The 26,131-nt window shown below is 38.4% G+C and overlaps 2 protein-coding genes across 2 annotated transcripts in view; one reads left to right on the top strand and one right to left on the bottom strand.

The window, feature by feature from the left end:
• The window catches only part of LOC100116079 (regucalcin), a 405,396-nt gene extending 379,440 nt beyond the window's left edge, over positions 1–25,956 (bottom strand). Inside the window, exon 1 of the mRNA XM_031925976.2 lies at positions 25,939–25,956. The gene's annotated coding sequence lies outside the window, so the exon portion shown is untranslated. The remainder of the gene's footprint in view (positions 1–25,938) is intronic.
• Burs (burscon alpha subuinit) overlaps positions 1–26,131 on the top strand; it is a 213,802-nt gene that overhangs the window by 74,295 nt on the left and 113,376 nt on the right.

The raw sequence follows: 26,131 nt of genomic DNA, 5'->3' as shown, positions 1-26,131 counted from the left end.
TGGAAATTCAATTCCTAACATATTTAATTCTCCATCAAATCTGACATAATTAATGACTCTGTCAGGATGATCTTGGCTAGAAACTGGATGAAGCGCGGACAAAATTGCCCACTTAAAACATTGATTGTCTGTATTTTTAACATTTATACAAGCTTTTTTATTCTTTAATAAATGTAGGTAATGGTATATATGAACTACCACCTCTTATTGCGTTTAACTTGTTCACATTTAGTTGAATATTGATAATTGAATCTAATGTCCAGCCGGAATCCTTATCTTGAAATTCTTCGATCGCATTTAAAAGAGACAGTTTAACGTTCTCAATAAACCACTGTTTTAATGAAGTTGATACGAAAATTTCTGCATTAGATGTAATACAATTTTTTACCTCAATTATATCACCTTCAGCACTTAACTTTTTAAACTTACTCGATAAAACAGTATTTATTTTTAAAGCGTTTCCACACTTTTTTAAAATGTTCTTTATACTCTAATATCGATATGCTCAATATTAGCAATAACGCTTGTACGCATGCGATTTTTAAAAGCACTATCTAAATTAATCCATTTTATACGTTGACTCAAACTTTGTGTGAGTGTTCCACCTTTTTTAACTACCAAACTATTAAGTTTCACGCGAATACACTCCACTCTTGCTGTAATGTGTAAAACACTTTGCTTTTGCTGCACTGTTAGACTGCTATTATTCAAGACTTTTCGCAAAGTTTTGAGACCAAGCTTGTAATGTTTTTTCCATCGATCAAATACCTCTTTTGGATTATGAGACTTTAGAAGATTAGCTGCTTCTTCTAAAAACTTTACGTATCTAACACATTCATCAACTAATGTCGTCATGATTTACTTTTTTGTGTACACAAGAGAAAAGAAAGTGACTCTGCGAAGCTGTAGCGCTCCTTATATTCCATGTTATTCAAGGTCAAAGTATGATAGTGGGGGATTAATTCAAGGTTATTGTAACAAGTCAGTGGGGATAAATTGAAGGTTATTATAGAAGTTAGTAAAAGGGATTCTTACAAGGTTATTGATACGAATCCATAAAAGAGTAATGACGCCTGTATGACTGCTACCAACTAAGCAGAAGAATGCAGCGCCTAAACTAATATCATTTAAACTCATAATTAGCCATTTATAGTATTCAGCAACTACGGTTTGAATCTATGATAAATCAACTTTTTCAAACAATTATAATTTTCAACAAGAAATTATCAAAGATTCTAGATTTTAGATCATAGTAATTAGATTTTTTTATGATTAGCTTTTTATATTATAAAAAATTATGAATAGTAACCAATAAGAACAGATTGTTTGAATATATAATTTCTTTTAATTTTAATATATAAAAACATACAAAAAGTATAATGAAGTTTATATAATATCAATGTTAAATTATGCTAAATAACTTATTTAATTAATATGGCACTTCAGTAGAAAAATGATATAAACTTAAATGACAACTTTAAAAATTATAAAATTATTTAATTAAATCTTTACACACACACACACACACACAGATAAACTTTTCTTTTAAAATTTTATGAACTCGGCCATATCATTTTTGATGGCTTGAATTGCCCTTCGTGATGATGATTTTGTTGAAGACGATGATGACCTCGACGACGACGACGACGAAGATGATGAGTTTGTTGACACTTTGCTACGTTTTTTAGGAATTTCTCAAGGTGGACTTATAATGGGAATAGGTATAAGGGCAGGGATTTGTTTTTTAGGAGTCAAAAATTTCTCCTCATTTTCATCGTCTGAAAAATCGGATGAACTGCTTATAGGTGAGCAGCCGGCTATCAATAATTCTTTTTTATTATTATTAGGAAGAGGAATATTTATAGGAGAGCTTTTTGTTAATGGTTTTGATAGAAATTGTTTTTTTATTAAAAGGAAGAGGAATGTTTACTGGGATTATTGACTTTAATATTGGCTTACGGGGGTTAGTTAGTGCGTTATATAAAATCGGGGAGGATAATGTTGGGACGGAGGGATTTGGACAAGATTCAGACTTCGATAATGAGCATGGCTCCAGAGCGGATGGTGTAGGGAGTGACTTCAATATCTCATCATATTCGTTGGTTTTATCTATACTAATCTGAAAAAATACATGAAGTTTAAATATTGTTCAACAGTAAAAGAAATAATGTGTTGAAAGCAAAGAAAAAGTTTACTTACTCCAACAGGCATTTTTGATACTCCATTATAATATTCGAGATCAAACGTTGAGAAAAGTATCTCATCATCGATACTCATATAATTATTTAGTTGAACAAACTACGGTGAATAAGGCATAGTGGTGGCATTTGTAGGTGAATACTGCTGTTCCTGTAAAAAACAAAAACGAAAAAGCTTATGAATTATATCGATAACTAAGATATATAAAGACATGATGATAAAGAGAAAATAATAATGTAATAATCCCAATACTCATATATATATATATATATATATATATATATATATATATATATATATATATATATATATATATATATATATATATATATATAAATACATAATAATAAAGAGAAAATGTGTAATACCTGATGATGTTGTACAAGGGCCTGCTTCGACCGCAGCTCCAGCTGCAACTCTGATTGTAGATCGAGCTGCGACTCCGAGTACAGGTTCGATCGCGGCTCTAGCTGCAACTCTGATTGTACATCGAGCTTCGATTGTAGATCTATCTGCGGCTCTGACTTTAGATTGGGCTGCAGCTCTGACTGCAGATCGAGCTTCTGCTCCGACTGTACATCGAGCTGCGGCTCTTCAAGTGGCTCCTGCAGCTCTTGCATCTATAAAATAAAAAATATGAATAAGTCAATCAAATTCCACATACACGCGCGTACTCGTATACACGTAAAAATACACACACGTACATGTACACACACGCATACATACACATGTACATGTACACACACGCATATAAACGTTCACGCACGTACACATACAACCACATAGACGCACGCACGCACAAAACACGTATACACACATACGCACGCAGGCACGCACACATATATACACACACATAGACGCACGCACGTACAAAACACGTATACACACATACTCACGCAGGCACGCACACATATATACACACACATAGACGCACGCACGCACAAAACACGTATACACACATACGAACGCAGGCACGCCACATAGACGCACGGATTCACAAAACACGTATACACACATACGCACGTAGGCACGCACACATATATACACACACACATAGACGCACACACACGATTTGTACCGCGACATATACACTCATACTGTTTAAAATTAAAATCATAATATAACACTTTACCTGTCTTTCACTTGTATTTGGAACAGCGGGGTCTTCGTATAAAGGAAAAAACTTTAATGTTAAGTTGCGAGCAAACGGAGGTAATGGTAAATCGCAAGGTGTTTTCGGCTTTTTTGTGCGCCTCGGATCTGGTCGCACTTCTCTCACAATTAGTTCACCACTCTTTACCTCCTGATAGATTGTTGTAATATCGATCGATACAACTATCGTTGGAGACGTATTCTTTGTTTCGGAACTCATTTTTTTCACTTTTCCTCTGCTTCCTCTATCGCTGTAGACACACAACTCCAGTACGCGTTTGCTGCACGACACTAGCCCACCGGCAATCTCAAGTGGGTGAAAATTTTATTGCCTAGAGTTTTTAAGGAAATCCTACTCGCGCACAATACCCTATTCACACTGCAGCAAAATGACACATACCGAAAAAATGCACTAGAAATAAGCGTCTTTTTTTTAAACTATTGTAACACTACTGTAGAAAAAAACGCTTAATCATCCCTGCATAACCATTATCTTCATCACTGGAATCATTAGTATAGCTAAAACCGCCACGATTAGCAGCATCTGGTGAATCCGGCGTATCCGCTTCATCATCCACCTGAAACAGAAAATTTATACAAAATATTCATTAAATTATTAATTATATTAATACATACACTACATTCACATATACACATCTGCGTGCGCGCATATTCTCGCATGCACGAACGCGTACAAACACATACACGTTAATGTTAATACCTGGTGCTGTTGCTGTTGCTGTTGCTGTAGCTGCAGAAGCTGCTGCTGCTGCTGTTGATTCTGATTCGCAGCAAATGGTGGTAGTTGCAAATTTAACAGTGTTCCAGCTTGCTTTTTACATACTTCTTCGGTTCAGAACTCATTTTTTTCACTCTGCGCTTTTTTCCTCTGCTTCCTCTAACACTGTAGACACACAAATGCAGTACGCGTTTGCTACAGCGCACTATTCGGCTGGTTAACTCAAGTGGACGCAGAGTTTTAGAGGAAATTCGAGTCGCGCACAATGTTCCATTTATGCTCTAGCAAAATCACTACTACCCGTTTTTACAGAATGCCTTGCACAATTAGTTTAAAATTTAATTTTCACTCGTTTTTTCTATCAAACGTATCATTAAAAAAATTTTACAATATCATACATCTTATTATATTCATTAAAAATGCGGTCACTTATAATTTTTTCACTACACTTGCATTCACATGATCACATCACAAAAATTATTACAATGAGATAAACAAATCACGATCACGTGTGCGCGTAGGCGCGCTCCGTACAACTTATATACGCAAGTTCGAGGTTAGCGCACACATAAAAGAGGGATTCGCGGCATTGATTGCGCGCGCATTTGATTCACGCTAAAAGAGGAGGAGGTAGCGCGCGCATTTGATTCACGCTAAAAGAGGAGGAGGTAGCGCGCGGCCTTCGCCGTGTATGAACGCTGGAGGTGGCGGATGACGCGAGAGCGGGGAGCCCTGAGTGACCTCGGATTTGTGCGTGAGTAGGAGGTGGCGGGTGACCTCGCGCGAGAGCGGGGGGTGTCCTTCACTGCGCGCGCATAAGATTCGCGAACGGGTGGGATTGAACTTCATCTCGGCCTATAAAATCGGCTGCAGACCGCCAGTATGCGCACTCGATTTTGTGCGTTCAGTGAATTTTCTTTTGTGCTATATAAAGTGTAAGTGTTTAATTCTATATTTGCAGTTATAGTGAATAAAATAAAATTAATTGTTTCATTCAATTGTATATTCTTTTTATAGATCAACAAAACCACGGATGTATTAAATCAGGCTGGAAAAAATCCAAGTTACCTTACAACTAAGAAATTAAGAGACTTGGAAGTTAATAAATCGTATTTGATTACAGACATGAAAAAAGTTGCTACTAGGTTTGGAATGAAAATTGTGTTACAGCTAGATTCTTTGTTTGATGTTTTCTTACCAACTAGAGTTAACGCTATACTCGTTGAAAAAGAAGAGGCGTACAATAATTTTAAAGAAGATACTAAAAAAAGAGAAGTTAGATTAAAATATCTAGGCAATTGTCTAATTGAATTTATTTGATGGACGTTTAAGAAAAATAAAAAAACAGCTTAGTGAATTTAAGACATTTTGTAAAAGAATACTGATAATTTTATAATTTTTGTTTAAATATATGTATTAATCTTACCTGCAAATTTTATTTATTTAACCTATACTCCTCTTCATTCCAAATTCAGTTGATGAATTATTCGTTATATTGTATAAAACAGTGTTATTTTATAATTAATATAAAGTGAATATAAAAAAAGTGATCGTAAAAGTGGGGAGCTAGCCTCGCAAAAAAATTCAGTGATTAATATTTTAATAAACATCAAGTTTTGTAGTGAGACTCGAGTGATTAATATTTTAATAAACATCAAGTTTGTAGTGAGACTCGGAGTGATTAATATTTTAATAAACATCAAGTTGTGAGACTCGGCCCATGGGCAGCAGCCTGTAATCGTGAAGAAAAAATCGGGACGCGGTGTTCGGGCATCGGGCCTATGGATGAAAAAAATATATAAGCAGCCAGATGCTTATATGCCCGCGAGTTACAGACGTCGGCATGGCAGGAATAATTGTTAAAGATCATCGATTTTTTTTACCCAGGGGACGCGGGCTGCAGAAAATGCAAGGTGCCGCTGCAGGCGAGATGACACAGGGAAGGGGGCCGATAAGGCAGAACTGCCATATCGACAGTTACCGGCGTCGGTATGGTAGAAATGCCAGATCGGATGGTAAGTGGCGCAGAACCCGCATAGCCCCTACTACTAATGTTTAGTCATACAGAGTATACAGGGTGAGAGACACAATTTGAATCCTTCTATCTTTAAAACTAAACAGTTTCATAAGCTGCAAAAAGAACCTATCCGAGGTGATCAAAAGATCAATATTTCGCCAAAATTTTAACTTAAATAAAGCCTTTTTACTTCCGTAATCGTACAACATAGTTTTCGATTTTTAGCTCAAAAAAAAAGTCGTTTAAATAGTTTAAGATTTATACAGCAAATCAAGAGTATCGTATTCTATTATCATAATTTTTTTCAAAACGTTTGACTATTTAATTTACAAAATATGAATTTTTAAATAAAAAACACCTTTTTATCATAAAAATTGAACGGAACGGTCAATCTAGAAAATCTTGCCGGAAAAAGTAGGCAATTCCATGCTTTTTTAGATACACTATTGTTAGATATATTGTATGAATCATTTCATAAAAAAGAAGCAAAAATATTTGTTACAATAATAAAATGGTTATAATATGGCCATAAAATAGTCAGAATCATAAAAAAAATTTGTTCCAAATTCAGAATCAGAAAACATAAATGCATGTCAAATTTTCTTACGATCTGTTGCGTGGTTCCAAAATCATAACAGTATACGTACATACACACAGGGTGAGGGTGAAATTTATGAAAAATAAATATTTGAAAGGCAAAAATTATGAATTGAATTATAACGGAAGGTAAAATTTTAAGTCCCAGAACATTGGAAAGGTATAATTTTGAAAACCTAAATTTGGAAATTTTTAAAAATATCGTTTTTGCAATATTTTAACTCAACAATTTTGTTTTATACATTTTTTCATTTCAAAATCTTAGTTTATAAATTTTGAATTTCTTATCTTTACCCTTTCTAATTTTTATTTTTCAAAATTTTTACCCTTCCCTATACACACACACACACATACACACACGTCCATCCGCACAGACATTTTCTTAAGACGCATGATTCGAACTCTAAACACCTTTAAATGCGTTTAAACAAAGTTTTAGCAAAACTGAAAATTTTACTTTTACAAAACTTCCTCTCTGAGGAAGCAAAGATTACAGTTGTTTGAAGATATTGGATTTTCGAAATATATACATATTTACTATAATTGATTAAAAAAAAATACTTGTCCTTTTTTGTGTATTCTACGTTACTTACGTACCTTATGCAATTATTTTTTCATTTAATCAAAATACTGTATCATTTTTTTGCTTCCTGCTGTACGCTTTGAAATAGCCGAATTTTTATCTTTGTAAAATCCGCTATATATGTGTGTGCGTCCTACGGCGCTCGAGATGGACAAAAGTGCTCAAACATCATCCGAGTCTGGAAAAGTACATTCGTCCCTTGTTGTGTACCGTGGTTTTTATAAAAGGTGTGTAAGAAAGACTATTTTTGTCGCCTATGAAATAGATCGAGAATAGAGCTTTTGAGTCGTCCACTACAGTGTGTATATATATATATAATATTTATATGGAAATTATCCAAAAATTTATACAATTTTCAAAATTTAGAAAGTTTTTGCCAATTAAAAGTTTTAATGAGGAAATGAAGCAAAAAATAAAAATAGAGGAGCGAAAATCATCTTTTTTTTAATTTTCTAAAGTGGAGCGAAAATGATCATTTTCGCACCTAGGGGCGAAAACGACCATTTTCGCTCTATTTGTTTTCTTACGCTTGGAAAATATTTTCGATCCTTTTTATAGGCGTCGAAAATGGTTTTTTCGATGCACGTGTCATAAAAAAATAATTAAACATGGAAGAATCATACAAAAAATGAAAGTAATGCGGCCTTTATATCGTGGCTAGAAATGAAAGCTGCCAGATTTTATTTCTAGCCACGAAAACCATGAGAGTTCACGGCTTTGCCACAAAAAGCATTAAATTTCAATAGTTGGACTATGAGATTTCACATTTTTGCCACAACAACTAACGGATTTCACGTGTTTGCCACGAAAATGAATAATAAAAAATAATTTATAATAATAATTTGTTTATTTTTATATAATTCCGTGATAAATATCGTGTAATTGAGAAGGTATATTACAAATATGCCTTCTTGCAATCATTGCCTGAAGGTCGCTTTTTTTTTGCTTAAAGGAATTTTTCCTTCGTAAGCTTCAGGCAATTGGTAGCGCTTTATGGCTTTCCATCCAAAATTTTTTTTTAATATCTGAAGCTTATTTTCATCTTGCGTAGAATTATACTTTACGCTTAAGTTTATGTGGCCTCTCATATTGTCTACACAAATTTCTCTTACAGATGAAATTTTTATTTTTTCTACTGAAAAAATTTCGAAAATTCGTCGAAATTAAAAATTTTGCGTGATTTCATGTAACATTAATTCGCTGTTTTAACATGTTGCCTGCCAAACGCAATAGTCTTCGTGGCAAAATGTGAAACGTGTTAGTCTTCGCGGAAAAAACATGAAATCTCATAGTTTTCGTGGCAAAAAGGTGAAGTAAGCTATTTTTCACGGCAACTGTTGAAATGTGAAGTTCTTCGTGGCAAGATTTGAAATGTAGAGCTCTTCGTCGGGTGAAAATAAAATCTCATACTATTCGTAGGAGGCGACGATATATAACCTGGAAGACAGTCTCAATCCCGTAAAACGCAGAGAGCTTTCATAGAAACCGAAAGAAAATTTGAATAAAATCAAGATAACAGTGAGCAGCAAAATAAACATTCTCATCTTGGTAAAAAATTACTCCGAAATAATTTATATTAAAATTATTTAGTTAGAGACGCATTTTCGCATGGTTTATTTCATGATTATTAAAAATATCAGTGACCTTCACAAAGCTAATCGGGAGAAATGGACACCGGGTTTTAATTTCACAAAATGATAGACGAGGCGATCGAGGGTGGTCAGACACATACCGGGATGAACACTATTATCGAGCATGAGATCTGGAATACAATCCGGGATGCTGAGCGAGAACGAGAAAGCATATGGGAGAAGATCCGAGACAGGCTGGACTCGATGGATAATGTTGTGTCAAACTCATCCAACATTCATAAGTCTGTTAAAATCGATCTATCGGCGATTATGATTCAGGTCAAGCGGCTTTAAAAAGGACAAGTGGCGCTGGAAAAGAGCAAGGAGAGCCTTGGATTGATGCTAAGTAAAGCGGAAATGTTACCGAACCAGCAGCATATCCAGAAGGAGGACAAGGTATCACAGACGATAGAAGCATCAAACGCGGTGGCGACAAGAACGTTTAATAAGCGTAAGGCAATGTCACCAAGCCAGGTAGAAGAGCGACAAGAAAATTACGCTCAAAGAACAAGGAAAGATAAGTAAGTAGTCTATGTGGTAGTCACGTCAAAAATCCAATCACAGGGGTCTTTGAAAGAAAAGGCAGACTCACCCTAGCAGGAGGTTATCACCAGAAAGGAGAAAAAGATAGAAAAGAAGAGGAACACGGATATACATAAAGGCATCGGTGCCAAGGACAAAAATGGCGGTAGAAAACCATGAGAGAGACCAACCAATCCTGATGCACTTGTTATAAAAGCTGCTGCGGGAAATTCATACGCTGATATTTTGAAGAAAATAAAATCGGACCCCAATCTGACGGTGCTTGGTCACAGCGTAAATCAGATACGCAAAACGGTGGCAGGAGATCTTCTTTAGGAGCTACGACGCACCAAAGACGTGAAAACGCAGGAACTTCAAGAAGCGGTTAAAGCGGTGCTGGTAGAAGAAGCCACAATCTAGAGGCTTCATCATGAAGTGGTCTTTGAAATAAAAGACCTTGACATGCTTACCCCTAAACAGGATATTCTAGAAGCCCCGAGTGAAGAGTTTTTTAAAGAGAAGGGAGTAGTAAGGGAGACTTCCGTGAAGACCCTCTGGAAAAACCTATGGAGATACGCAGACCGCCGTCGTACAGCTGTCTGCCCAAATTGCCTAAGAGGCGATCGCAAGGGGAAAGCCGAAAGTAGGTTGGATTAATTGCAGAATAAGGGAGATTAGTCCAGAGATGCGACCACCAAGATGCTATAATTGCCTGGGTTTTGGCCACGTCGCAAAAAAGTGTACACAGACGTACGACAGAAGTTAATGCTGTTTCAAGTGCAGAACGGAAGGACATGGAGCAAAAAGTTGCACAAACGAGTTGAGTTGCATTCTCTGTCAGGAAAAGAATGCAGAATCAAAGAGTGACCATGCAGCTGGTAGCTATACATGCCCAGCCTACGGAGCCACATTAGAAGAACTCAAGGAACAACGAAAATGAAGATAGTGTAGTTAAATCTAAACCACTGTGAGACAGCCCAAGACCTACTTAACCAGTATTTCCGCGAAAATGAGGTAGACGTAGCTATTGTATGCGAACAATATAAGGATCTAGACGAACCATTGTGGAAAATGGACACTACGGGTAGAGCAGCGATATTGGCATGTGGAAACGTTGCATTCCGTGAAAAAATGAAGACCCGCAAGGAAGGATTTATACAAGCTGAGGTAGCAGGTGCTACTGTTTACAGCTGCTACGTTTTACCTTACGTTCAAATCAAGCAGTTCGAATAACTGCTAGATCAGCTCATACAAGACGCAGTAGGGAGGAAACCGGTACTACTTGCAGGCGACTTCAATGCGTGGGCTGTGGAGTGGGACAGCATAAGGACTAACCACAAAGGTCGAGTACTCTTGGAAGCATTCGCTCTCCTGGATGTGGTCCTAATTAACCAAGGATGCACCCACACATTTAAAAAAGGAGACGCAGGGTCTATTGTTGACCTGACGTTTGTTAGCAGCAGCCTTATTGGCTCAGTTGATTCATGGACAGTTATTAAGCACTACACACATGGTGATCACCAGGCCATAATAATGGAGGTGGGAATATCAAAACAGGGACCCAGCGTGAGTACAACGACCAATAGCGTTAGTCGATAAACGAAGGATTATGATGAGGAGATGTTCCCTATTAGCACTAGAAGAAATGCAACTGTCTGAAACGGCAAACATCAAGGCGGAGCAGGTAACGGTAAACATAACCCAAGAATGTGACGCTGCTATGCCTCGAAAAGTGGCATACAGTAAACGACCACAGGTATACTGGTGGGACAAAGAGATTGCGAGTGCACGTAGCGAGTGCCACTAGACCAAAAGACGAGAACAATGGGCAAGGAAGAAATACTATAAAACTGGTATAGGCAAGGAAATAGTAGATGCCCGCGGACAAAAAATGAAGGGCGCTAAAAGAAGTTTTAAGAAGAAAATCCACGAAAACAAACGACGGTGCTTTAAGGAATTACAGGACGAGGTCGAACAAGATTCTTGGGGTCGATCATATAAAATAGTAATAAAGAAGATTAAAGGAAGTTACGTGGCTCTACTAAAATGCCCGAAACTATTACACTGATTAGTGTCTACACTATTCTTCAGACAACTGGAAGAGCCAAGTGTCATCGAAAGAAGTGTGAATAGAGAGGCTATCACATAGATCACGATTGAGGAATTGCTGGCCGCCTGCAGAAGGGTAGGAAACAACAAGGCCCCAGGGCCGGATGGCATTTCAAATATTGCATCGAAGCATGCCATTCACGCTTATCTAGAGGTCTTTGTAGACTTGTACAATACATATTTAGAAGAGGGAACGTTCCCCACAAACTGGAAAAAACAGCGACTAGTGCTTCTGCCAAAAGGAAAGAAACCACCCAGGAGTCCTCATCATACAGACCACTCTGCATGCTGGATACCCCAGGCAAGATCCTGGAACGCATTATCTGCGTCAGAACGGATCATTTCATAGAAGGAAAAGGTGGATAAGCGGAACACCAATATGGCTTCAGAATGAAGCGTTCAACCCTGGACGCAGTTAGTCTAGTGACTGATACTGCACAATCAGCGATAGAGGGGAAAAGATAGAATGAAGAAAAAAAGAAGTATTGCGCCATAGTTACATTGGATGTCTAAAAAATGCATTCTATTTGGTCAGATAGAGTGAAATACACAAAGCACTCCGGAAGCAGGATGTGTCCTTATATATAAGAAGGATGATGTCCGACTACTTAAAGAACATAATCTTATTATATGACACTGATGTGGTGCAATTTGTAGCTTCTACGACTCATAGCTAAACAAAACAACCAACAATATCTGGTGATGATAGACTTCTTTCACCTCTTTCTATCTTTCTCAAAGAAAAAACTGGTGAATTTGGGCCAGTTGTATCACAAGAGTTGTTCAGACCAGCTAACATTTATGCAATGGCTTCTATATCAAGAAAATTAACTTCGGTATTATTTCATATTAGGTGTATTTGAATAATTATGATACTATTTTGGATTCAGAAGGCATCCTGTGTATTATTAGTGATCATTTTCTTGTTTTAATTAGTATTCTATTAAAAATGACTAAAATATGAAATTCGTCTGATTTTAGATCATTTTAAAACATGGTTCAAAGAAGTATATTTTCCGAATGTTGGTTTATCAAATGTACTTTTGGTAGACTCATGGACTGGGCACTGTCCTTCAGCCGTAAAAGAAGTAAAGCCTACTACTAAAGAAATAACTTTAAAAATAATTTCAAAAAGAACTACAGGCAAAATACAACCACTAGATGTTTTTGGATTTAGGGTTCGGAAAATTTATGTAAGACACTTTTCGGATAGCGTGATACTGATAAATGAAGAATTGAATCTTCATTTGAGAAACAATATCATTAAACTTCAATCTTTAGTGCACAATCAACTATCTTCTCCGAGATAATAAATAGTTTAAATATTCATGGTATAAAAGTGGTTACACGTATGTACATCCTGATAATTTTGAAAATCAAGTAAATTTTGCTTTTAGACCACAATCTCATATTCTTTGTAAAATTGCAAGGTGCTCTAATGTCCCAATTGTTCGATGTTTATGGTGTAAAAATCTTTGTGTTTGAAAAACTTCCTTGATGATTATCATTATTATTGTCATTATTCTACTTGTGATCTTTGATAACAATTAAGAAAATTATGCAATTTTAAATAACCAATGTATTGCACATAAATTGCATGTTCTAAATAATTGTAATATTTTAAGTTTGTAGAATGTATTCAAAATAAAGTTTATTACACTAGATTTTGCAATAATCCGCTGTGAATATTATTACTCAACATCTCTACAATTATTGGTAGCGAATAATAGAATCTTGACAAATAATTTATTAAACTTAAAATTTAAACTTATTTCAAACCTCAATGTTGTTTTATTAAAAAGTAAAAAATATACAATAAATGTATAAATCTGCAAATAAATTAAAATATTTAAAAATAATTTTTTATTTAAGGATAAAATTAAATAATAACCTCAAGGGTAAACAATCAAAAAAAAAGTTTTTTCTTCGTAAATCTCGAAACACGTCAATTTTAATTTTTTATTTTTTTGATAATAGTGCAATTTTATATTGAAAAAATAGCAAAAAACTGCACATTTACCCCTAAAAATAATAGGGGTTGACACCCTTCGGGGTAAAAGTTGTCTATAGTAGCGTCTTTTTGTAATAAAGAATTTGGCGTTAGTTTTATTTAAAAACTCCAAATAGTTTTTTGAGATATTAGAAAAAACCTGTTTTTGAGGGTAACCTTCAGGGGTGATTTTCACCCCTTAAATTGACGAGTTAGCATGTAAGAAAAAATACGTGTCGAATATTTCCTTGAGTACTACAACATATCACAAAATAATCAAAATCGGTGAGGTACACCTGGGGACCCTTCCTTGTGAGCAGAGCAACGGGCGGACTGCAGCTCGCCAGAGCTACAGCTGGCGCAATGCAGAGCACGGAGGAAGCAAATCAAATAAAGACAACATTTATTCAAGCAGACGCCACTAATAGCCACAGCTCGGACGACGTCATAGAGAATATTTTAGAGAAAACAGAAGCAACAAAAAGTATGACGAAGACAACGAGCAAGAAAAGCGCTGGTGGGTACAAGCCAACGTAGGCGGTTTCCGCCTACGAGCGGTGTGTGACAACGGAGAGTCTCGCTTATGCATGAGGCTGGTCGACTCGAAAATAGCAAACGCGCTTGGCAGACAGCTGATACCGACCCCTGGACAGATGGCCAGACTAGCGAACGGGAGTAAAACAAGAGTGTCGGGATCAGTGTGGCTACCGTACAAGGTAGAAGGTATCGATAAATTAATTTGGGCGGCAATCGTGTCCGAATTACCGATGGATTGTCTCGTTGGAATTAATTTTATGCTAACGTTTAAAGCAGTTTTAGACCTCTACACATATCGGCGTAGAACGGACTTCAGTGGAGTTGGGAGTGATGACACTTTTAGCAGTAGGATTGGCAGACAGTTGAACTGCTTAAAACTCTTGTAATCGAATAAAATGCTCTTAAGGTTTTGCGGTTCTTCAGCTTCCAGTGCGATCTTCAGATATTCGAGAATGTAGTAGTACGTACGATTCACCTTGCCGACTAAAGTTTTCAAAAAATCGAGACGTTGATCAATCAACGATCTGTAGGCGCATAGACCTTCGAATGTCGTCTGTTGCATGACGATTCCCGGCAGGTTGTTGAACGTCTTAATTTTCTTACAAACAGACTGACTGATTTCATCTTTTCTTCCTCGATATGCACGTAGTCATTGACCCTATTTTCAAACTGTATCGAGTGCTTTCTTTCTTGGGCGTGGCGCTCTTGTTCAACGTTGGCGCCGGCTTTGTACGTTTTGCGGAGGTTAACGTCAGCAGGCCGCATATTTGTAGATGTGAATCGTGTTGTTGTATGCATCGACAATTTTCTGCATCACGTCAATGTAGCGTTTGATGTTGCGATGGGTAAAATACCTCTACATACGCTCTTTTAGTGTGCGATTGACGCGCTTAACTACGGCCGCTCTGATATCCGGATTTCGGTATTTTTTTAGAATTTTTTGATAAATTTTTTTGAATTAAGAATCTCGTACATTTCTGCGTCTAATCGTGATAAATTATCCCCGGATGTTTGTACACTACCCTTGGACGGTAATGACGGAGGCGTCGGCTGCTGCTGTTGCGGGTGCGCTGATGTAGGTTGCGTGATGTTTTGTCAACGCTCAGCCATCGCCTTTGGTACAATAACAATTTTTCGCGCGTGCTCCAAGTCGTTAGTGTAAAATTTTTTAAAAAATCGTACTGATGAGCGGCTCGAGAATCAGAGGTACGAAAAAACCACCGCTCTAAATTATATCACGTTTTTTACGCTTTCAAGTTTGTTTATTGCCTGCACCTGACGACGACGGTACATCAATGAGTTTTCGCAAGACTTGTTTGTGCTTCTTTAGCCGACGCTTTGAGTTTTCCTTGATTTCTACAACGCTGTGAAAACTTTGAGCTTTTTAGAAGATTTTTATTGGCTGTACGTAACAGTGCGTCACGCTATTGAGCGTTTACGTGACAAAGAGCGTTCAGGAGCGCGACGTGCTTCTTTGAAAAATGTTTTCCGCAAACGATGCGTGGATCGCTGCGCGATGTTTGTTTAGCTATCGCTACTGCGAGGCTGATTTTCATAAGCATCGCTCGCCCTCTTTAATATTTATAATTTGTCGACTTTTGCGCGGTACGTAAGCATATTGCGGCAGATCATCGGGAAAAATACGCGTACGGAAACAAAACTCGTCCAGTGTATCTTGCTTCATATCCAGGGGCAGGTAGCTGTGTGGCTGACTGCACGCATCCATGTATTCGTCTTGAAAAAATTTAGGATCCACCGGATAGACTTGCCGCGCCAAGTACTGTATTTAAGCACGACCTCGAGGGTTCTTGAAGAGTATGATGTAATTCGAATTGAGCGATAAATCACGCTGATTCGAGACCTTGTAAAAAAGATTTTGACACAGATAAATAGTTGATATATTTTGGTGATGACAGCCACGTAGAAATAAATCGAGTACCACGCTACTCGAGGATTCGTGCATCAAGTCATCGAGAATCAACTACTTTTTTTATCATTATCATTGGAATAGTCGCTGGGCTGTGGTAAGCCTTCGTGAAACTCGATACTTTGATTATCAAGTATTTTAAATTCATTTCGATACGACTCCTGTCATTCACCGTAGTAAAATAGGACACGGTCGAAGCGCATGTTACACATGTCGTGTAGATTAGCAAGGAAGCGTTTTACGAATACGTTTTTCCACACATCGTCGGCCCCGATACGATGCACGTAAATGAATGTTTCCAGCGAATATCCATAATTGATATTGAAAAAAATAAACAGCGTTTTCTAGTTTTATTCCTGGCGACCCCCGCGGTGGCAGCGGCGGGGGTCTCGGTATAGGCACGCACTGTTTAGCTTATTGCGTGCCTCGTCATCAGCTGCTTTCCCGCGAGATTAGCTTAAACTGCGTGGACGCAGGTTTTAGCTTATCATACGCGGTAATGAGCTTATCGCTCGCGGTAATCAGCTGCTATTAAATGAACCAAGATAATTATTTCTTTTTTCTAGTATTATATATATTTCAAGTTTATAAATAAAAAGCATTGGTAGGATTTTTTTCACATATTTATCAATGTACATACACATTAGGATGGATGATTTTTTTATAACCAATAGGAAGAAAACAATTTTTCGAAATATATCGTCTTTTCTTCAGAACAGTGCTGCAAGTTTTGAATTCATCGCGAGTCACAACGTCATGCATAATTATACGCCTTATCGATGTAAAATTTACCTTGATGGTTTATCTTTAGAGAATTACAATTATTTAGTCGTATGTCTTTAACTTTACAATATTCTACAGTGTTACCATTCGGTGTAATTGCTCAAAAAACGTAAAATTTGGGCGCCGCGGACATCATAGTTTCAATGTACGTACCATATCCATAACTCCTTAATTCATCAGTCATAGCACCCAAAAAATTACCTATCGGAGGCTCATATTCGTCTGGATCGTTTTCATTTTTTACAAAAACGAGTCCGTATCTTAGTAAAGTAAGCGCTCCCCAAGTTTTTCCAAGTAACTGTACTGTACGAGTCGTGCCTGCGCTGTTGTGTACGCGGCAATGACAACATTCGTATAAGGTGAGGATATTACAGCGTCTTCTCTGTAAATTGCCAATTTACATACAGGATTTCATCGTTGACCAGTCAGATGTCGAAAACCTCTTTATCGCTTGAAAATAACAGTTGCAGCAACTTTTCGCGCTCGTTAATAATACTTGTTTGTTTCATGTTTGTCAGCTGCCCAAATTTGCCCCATAAACTATTTAAACAGAGTTTGGCTGCAGCGCGTAACCCCGGGGTATTCGTAATTTTTTCACGGTCTAGTACAATACCCTCGGTTTGCTCGTACTCGGCTAAATAGCGCTCTTCTCCTTGTCGACTTACCAGCTAGGCCACGAGGATGATTCTTGTTTCATTTTTAAAAATAAGTTTACGTACTCGGCAAAGAGACCCCCTTTTGTTCCATCGAACCACGTAGTGTCGTACTGCCAAATAACGTGTATCTTACCAGAGGTCAACGGCTTTGCGTAGCTCATCGGACACCCAAACACCCGTAAATTCGCGCTCCAATATGATATATGTTCGTAATTACAATCACTGGTGCGCGCTTCCTCGCAAAAAGAGCGGCAAAGAGTGCAGCGTAGACGATTGTACATTTTAACAGGTAGAAGCGGCATGTACAGATTTCGCGTTAGCAATACTCTAGACTTGACTAAGCCCTCGACACTATAGAGATTATTGTAATCTTCACCGGTGCATTCGCGACACTTTCCGCCCACTAAAATACGCTGATGTCCGATCGGAAATTTTCCGCGTTTACAAATGTATGGATACAGAGAACAAATGTCTGTATATTTGATTTTTCCGCCTTCTTTGATTTTATAAAAAGGGATAATGTTTTTTGTGAGACCGCCGAAAATGCATCACGTAGGTTTAAAGTTATTCGACTCATTAATAGATGATTTTACGTATGCCACGATTTTAGGACTTCGCGATTTTATCTCGTCAAACTTGCATTCCCATATGCTGCTAACGTCGTATCTACAATCTTGTATTTTCGAACGCCTCATTAATCGTGCGACCATAAATTGAAGTTTTTTCACGTGCTCTATCGAAGCATTTTGGACAGCCGTGTGTATAACAGCGCTTGTACTCGAATACTATACCCTTCCTTACAGTCCTCGGTCAAAGATGATAAAAAACCGTCTACGAGAAAACCCTTGGGTAGTCGAAACTCTCAAACCCTCCAAGCATAAATGAGTTCTTGACCGATCTCTTGTTCGCTCTGAACTAGCCACTCCAAAGATTTTTGATAGTGTTTGTCACCACGCCGATATCCTGTAGTAGGTATAATACCGATGGTTTTTTCGGGAAGGAAATTTTTCTGTATACAATCGAACTCGCGCTCACTATAGTAGTCGCTTCAGCAAAAGGACAAATTGTACCTACATTGAGAAATATTTCTCGAAAAGCCATACACGCGTGTCGTAAAATCTCAACGTTCATTCGACAGTACTCTACCATTTCTTTTTGAAAATCGAATATGTAATCACGCGTAGTTTTGCTGTACCACTCGTAGAACACTTTTCGTTCTTTGACCGACATTAAATCGGGTGCGTAAAATTGCTCATCGGGTAGAGGCCCGACGTAATTTTTATTTTCGAGAATGTTAAATAAATGCAGAAAATACCCTTTTTCGCGCACAGTGGCAAACCAAAAGTTTCGGGTAATGCTCTTAATCGCATGTGAAAATAATTCAAACTATCGATAAATTTCGTCCGTCCATACTGTATAGAACGATTTTCCGTTGAGCACGACTCGAGGATTCGCGTTTTCATGTTTTTCTACCAGGTACTTTAAGATGAATTCCACCACCACTCAGCTAACTGCGAACTCTAGCTCATTTCACGACTTGTAACGAATGATCGCACGAAAACCAAGATTGCCGCGATGACTAGCTCGCTAAGAAACCTTTGCATCGAATAGTAGTACGTCTTGCGAGCTCGCAACGAAAACGAAAATTCTCTGTCTTCTATGCGGCGAAAACTAACTCCAAAACCGGGTTTTAGATGAAGAGAAGCACGCTCTGTCGTCTATGCGGCGAAGACGAGCGCGTGAACCAAGACGCGCCAAATTCTAGTACGCTCACCCGTAATCTTAAACACATGGGCCACATTTACGAGGGTCGCTACGAGACTCAAAGGGTCTTCCCTATTTTTACATTGCAAATGCCGTATTATACACAAAACACCGCTAACGAGCATCCACAAATCGTCTACGAAAAAATTTGCGTCTGGTCAAAGCGATATACCTGCAGAACCACGAGCGAAATTTTCACTATTAATCGTTACTCCTATCAAATCACTATTAGAGGTCTTAGATACTAAATACGCGTAAATGTCGCGTATTACGAGTTCCAACCATAAAATAGGGTCAAAATTTTCCGACGCTGGCTGTAACAAATGCATGATTATGCGTACACCGTTTAAGCGAAATCTGCTAACGTAGTGATTCTGCTCTTCTACGATAGCGAAACGGAAACTAGGACCCCGAACACTTGTCGTATACTCGTTTTTTACAGCACTCTTGTTACTGTCATTAACACTGTATGCGCCTTACCTGTCGTCGTCGTCGTCGTCATCGTCGGTGTGCATACTGTAGTCACTACGCACAGTACCGTTATTAACACTATCGCGATGCAAATTTTCTTCATCGCTGGCGGCAGTGATGCTTACGCGGAGCCTGCTACCGCTGTTGCTGCTGCTGCTGGTACGGCTAGTCAAATCGTCATTAGTGTTATTTCTACGACGTATACGTCGTACCCCTGAGCCGCCGCCGCCGCCACCACCACCACCGCTGCTGTGGCTGCTCACCGGAGCAGTGATGCGCTCGGAGTTCGCGCCTTTAATAAAAATGACCAAAATTTATTTAACTTAATAAAAAATGCAATCAAGCTAAAAAAATCGATTAAATTGAAATAACAAAGGGACAAAATATTACTACAATTAGAAGGCAAACTAAAATAAAAACTCTAAATATTTAATTAGAAAATGCACAAGCTATATTTGAACAAAAAATACAAGAAGAAGCACTCAGCTTCGTATCACGGTCCCGACTGACCCTGCAGAGCACGCAGGGCGACGCTCGCTCCTGCAAAGTCCCCAAAACTCGAGTTTCCCTTCCCGGGTCTCGTCCGCCGATTTGAATCACCAAATGCCGATGCATCTAAATCTCGAAATTTTCCCTCCTTGAAAAGCTATAGAAAATTCGGACCCGACTCCGCGCCCGGCGCTGAGTAAACACGGTGACGCGTGCGCTCTCGCCGCTCGGAACCTGACCTCGCGCCGTGTGCAGCGCCGGGCCGTAAACGCCGCGCCGCGGACAAAGACCTTCTTTTCTCGAACACGCACGTGCTCCGCAGTCGTAGCCGTCTTCATATTTCGTCCCTCCTCTGTTCCCGCATTCACTTAGGCTTTCGCCCGCGACGCAGGAAAAAACTCTTAAGAGAAAAACCTACGCCAGGAACAGAGCGCATACATAAAAAAATATCTTAGCCTAAACGCACGCCAACTCGTTGTAAACTATAAATCTAACAATAACTGAAACTCTCATCCGCACGTCCGCTTGACCGAAGCGTAGAACAATGACTCCATGCTTTCACTTCATGGCAGTCGATCCGGACAACATGCTCCCAACAACCTTCGCTTGTTTTAGCCTAATCACGTCCGCGCAGGAAAATCTTGGCTTTTCCTCGCCTCGCGGTCTCTCCAATTACCGGGTGTATCCACCCGAGGGAGAGAAAAATACTCAAGTATTCAAGTGGCCACACATACCACGAGGCCTACACGACATTTTGCATGACGCGCTGGAGCACTTGTCCGCCGATCTTTGCTCTCACTTCGATCCGCGCCCGTACGTCGAGAACATCCTCCCTTCGTACAAACTCTGCCGTGTTTGTACCTGCACAAATTTAACTAACTCTCTTAGGTCTTTTAATGACCCCATTGGCCGTTTGCCGAACCGTCATCACCGAAAAAATACTCTAAAAATTATTCCGCTTTTTCACATTAACCTCTACATGATTTTCCAAAATCAATTCTATCTTCCATTTTCATTGGGACCTCCGCTTAGCGCTATTTATTTCACAATTTCCTTCTCAAGATTGCATAATTTTTCCTTCTCGTGAACGAATACATCAGTCATTCCTTCACTCCCCCCATATGCCAAAAAATTAATGAACGTGAAAAAACTATCAACCTCTGTGAAACCTTCTTTTTAAAAAACGTGCGCCTCTTAAGATTTTGCGTAACTAAAACCATGTTTAAATTATCACATAGCACATCGTAAGCTTAATGTGCATTAAAAAATATATATTTAATAAATCCGGTTGCCCAGCGCCTCTAAAGCCTTCTGTGCAACTTGTTTACCGAAGGAACTTGCTTTTCATATAATATAATTTACGATAAAAAATAATAACCATTCGTGGAATAAACACGTTCAAATTCCTGCCTCAATCGCACAGTGATCGATCATTTCCCCATTCACATTTACTTGAACTATGACTAGCACTGAGAATTCTTATCAGCCTTTGACCTCGTATTCGCAAGGATATGTTTCTGTGCCTCTTTATAGACATATTGAGCAAGTTTTTCTAATCTCGGCATTTCCAAATTTTTCCGTGCTTCCGCGACAGCATAATCAGTAAATTTATAAGCCATTGAACTAGATAATTTTTTAATCAAGCAATCTACGAGTTCAGGGCTGTCTAAGTATCCCCTGCCATTCTTTTGCGATTTTATCGGCAAAACCAAATTTCTTAATTTAGTCGCAAATTCTATCAATCCTATCTTTCTCTTTTCTACACTCGGTAATAACCTAATATCATCTAAAATCTTAGTTACAATTAATTTAGAATTTCCAAATCGCATTTCTAAAGTGTCCATAATTTCTTTTGACCTGTCATAAATAAAGGCTTAACTGCCTGGCGAGCTTCGCCAGACAACGTATCGAATAATCTTAACACGTTTTCCCGGTCTGAATAATTTCCTAATTTAGTAGCTAATTCAAAAGACTGCTTAAATCTACTCCAATCAAGTGGTTCTCCCATATAACGCTGTAACTATTTTACCGCTGTCATTCTATTGACCAATGTCGCATTGCCGCTTACAATACCTGTTTGCCAGGCTGACACAAGACCCTTCTAAATTGCTTTAGCTAAACGCTCCTCTAAATTCGCACCCGATCGCTCGCAACAAACAGAATCAGAATTTCGACTACTGCCGTGTCGTTCATCGCTAGTACTATTTAAATATTCGGAATCATGAAAATTTGAATTATAATTACTTGCGTATCTAACTCGAATTTGTCGATTTGATCGTTCGTTTGTAGCAAAATTTGAAGTTAAATCATCTGAAAGTTTACCCCGAAAATACTCATCCGAAAATCAGCGACGTACCGAAAGAATTTTGTTTATTAAAACCGTTTACTCCTCTACATGTTCTTTTAAGAACTTCAACATCTCTCTCCCTACCGCTTGATGCAGTACCGCCCAAACTCTCAAAATCGTCCTCATGCGACTCAATTTCACTACTAGATTCTAACCTTTCTCTGCTTGTGCTCTTTAACCTTCTGCTTGTCACGAAACGACCGCGCTTAGTCGACAAAGAGTTCTTCGCACGCGAACTTAAGTTTCTACGCAAACCTCCAGGGAGTGATGATGATGATGATGTCGGCTCCAATATCCACGAAGAAGTCGCTGTTGGAGGCGGTGTGCTCGTAAGCACTATCACTGGATGTCGGTACTTATTCTCCAAATTTTAGCGCTCCAGCTCAAAAAATGACGGAGCTATGAAATTTCAAAAAAACGCCTAATATTTCAATTTTTCCGAATTATCTCAGAATTTAATTATCCGATTGAGGCGTTCGACCTCTCATTTTGTAGATATTTCTATTTTCAATAAATTGTTAATAACTAACAATAAGGAACGGAAATGCAAGTGAAAAACATATACCCTTTCATCCGCTTATCATCCTTTACATGATCGCACAATCGGTTTGCTGTAACAAATTATGTCATGTGAAAATGCTCTACAGCTTGACCTTACAGCGCAAAGCGGAGCAGCATGGGTCATCCTTGCACGGCATATGCTACGTACAAATGTCACCCGGATTTTAAGAAGGTGTACCATCAAGCGCATTGGGAATGCTCGCCAAATTTTCAGACCCCGTTTTTTTTTAAGACACTGCAGAGAAACACGCGATTATAAAAGCCATTCGTCGGCTGAGTTTTCCTACAGTCCCAAAATTTTCTTTACCGCGTCAAGATGTTCGCGCTTCTTGCAATATGGATTTTCTCGACAACGTTCTAGACAACAAAGTGTTCGTGGAGATAATTTCCGAGGAGATCAAGGCAATAGTACTCGAATAACAAACAAACATCGGTTGAAGCGTGCGCGGTGAATACGGAAAATACCGAGACGTCGAAAAATGTGTCAAAGTGCTATTATAATAGTGCGTTATCAGGCGATGAGTGCACAATGTTTTTGCAACATTTCAGTAAGAGTAAAGCGGCCACGATAAACCCTATGGCAGCTATTTAAAATAATCTACCGCTATTTAATAATAGTGCGAAACTCGCGGAAGCACATGTGCGGCATGAAAATGTCCAAGAATTACATGCCAGCCTTTCACGGATAGAGAATAGTGCGCGATAAGTCCAGAAGATATGCAAAATCTTTTGGACGACATAGACAGCTCGCTTGATAGTCATAGCGGGCCGCCGAATGACCCTGCGTGTAGTAGCAAGGCAATGGAGCGAAAAACGACTCAACCTCGCATGGACATTCGATATCGCGAGTGATTGTTTTAGTGAGCCATTTGTAAAATTAGGCCTAGTGCACGAACTAACAAAAACTGTAAACAGATGTGTGAAAAAAATTAACGCAGCATTAACAAGTGCAAATATAAATAGGCAAAATCGGTTTTCCTTTGCGATAGGTCGCAAAATATTAGAAGAAAATGCCGCCATCATTACCCCACCGTTAATGCAGCTATCGTCAAAGGAATTCATAAGCAGCATACGAGTGGCATCGGACGGATTTGTGTCACGGGCACGTGGACCGCGCCTGACAAGATAAGATGCCATCAGGATTATGTACAATCTGTGCATGCTTACGGTGTGCTGCAAGTAGGAACTTTTTTATTACTAGTTAAATTCAACGCACGCCGCACGCGCTCAATTTTCTAACGTTAGAAGTTAAAATTCGTTACTGTATTCGGAGCGGATATTTGTTTCTCAATAGATCAAATTGCTTTATTAACGGCTTCAAGGCATCCGCTGTTTAAATTTTTTTTAAAATAAGTGTACATTTTTAGCTGTGAGAAATTCGCTGGGGAATGGTTTAAGGAAGCCGCGAAGAAAAACGTGACACATTTGGCGTGACCTTGAAAAAACGCCAAGTTAGACGAAGATGCCGCGGATCTATTTGGCTTCGACAAGCGGCTATGCAGTATGCAATACCGGGATCTGTTTTTTTTTTCAACTTTATTAGCCCGGAGGATATAAAAAGTATTTTGACTCCAATCGATCAAGAGCAGCTGATAAATAGAAAATATGTTTTTTCACTAATGTAACATAACTACACTAACTAAATGAAATAACTTTTATATTTTATTTTTTTCTATTTTTATATAATTATAATATTAATAATATTATTAAATTAACTTTTTTCGATTTAATTTTTAAATCATACGTAGAGAAATTAAGTAAGCGCCAGAAACAAAGGTATACAAAAGATTTTAATTTATTTTATATAAACAATCGGCCCTTTTCAGGGCTATCAAAAATATTTCTTACGTAGTACAAAAGAAAATTCAAAGCAAGTCATAATGGTCACACGCATCATCACTCAAAGGTGATACGTCCTCTATAAGAGACTAGTCATATAGAGTAACATCCGCATATCTCTATCAGAGAGGGGAAAATACCGCATACACCTTACAGGCCGGGAGGGGAAAAACACCATTAGACATTTCCCCTCTTACGCTATAACAAACTAGCTTCTTCCTTATGCACCCAGAAGTGGAAGGGTAGAGGACCGCTCCCCTATACACCCTTTCGGCGCTATAACAGCCTGGACCTGGTCTCTCCATACAGCCCTTCTAACTACTGTCGTAAAATATGTCGTCGGGGCATTCACCCGATCGGAATTGGTGGCGAGCCTGTGGTCTGTGGCTTGACTTGCTTGGGGTAGTGATGTTATTAACTTACTATCCATCTTTGATTTATTTTCGGGGTTTCTCTAAACAAAACTCATATGTGATCAGAATTGCGTTTGTTTGTTATTAAATCTCAATACGAGAGTTTAGAATTATCACACTTTGACGCGAGAGTTCAGACGGACAAATGTTAATTTATTGAAGATAGCGCAGAGTTTAGGGCAAAACATCTTATTTTTCAAGCGATACTGATGGTTTTCCTGATTTCGCCGAAGATTTCCGTAATCATACCATTAAATTTATTTCCTTTTGAGTTCTTAATTAGAATAGCATAGCTAGGTTTCAAAATAAATAAAGCACTTTTATTCGAATAATTATTTACCAAATTAATGAATGTATTTATTTATGCATAAGACCTAAAAACCTGCTTAATTCTCTTTCAGAACACAAGTGAAAATATTAGTAAAATTAGTACGGACAAACGCTAATTCCGAGTGGTTATGTTTGGCAGATCCTTCTTTGGGATCGCATGCTCTATCAAGCTAACCACGAGCGTATTCACCTAGCGTCCAGAAAGATAAGATATTCGTGAAATATCGGTAAACGCTAAGAGTACATGAGCGCGGAATAATCAAAACTGAGTTTTTCCCTTACCTTGGTTTGCCATGTTACACATTCTGCCTAAAAAATGGCAAAGAAAACTGTCCAGTTCTGTCCAAAGGTGTGCATGAATAATAATAATACTGAGGTTAATAATAAAGAGATTATAATGTAATATTGAATAAGTGGCACATTCCACTAGTCAGCGGCACGTCTGCTCACGTCGGAGTCTTGAAGTCGAGAGAGA

Source organism: Nasonia vitripennis (assembly GCF_009193385.2).
Source record: "Nasonia vitripennis strain AsymCx chromosome 1 unlocalized genomic scaffold, Nvit_psr_1.1 chr1_random0002, whole genome shotgun sequence".
Classification (NCBI taxonomy): domain Eukaryota; kingdom Metazoa; phylum Arthropoda; class Insecta; order Hymenoptera; family Pteromalidae; genus Nasonia; species Nasonia vitripennis.
This window is presented reverse-complemented; position numbering and strand designations above follow the sequence as displayed.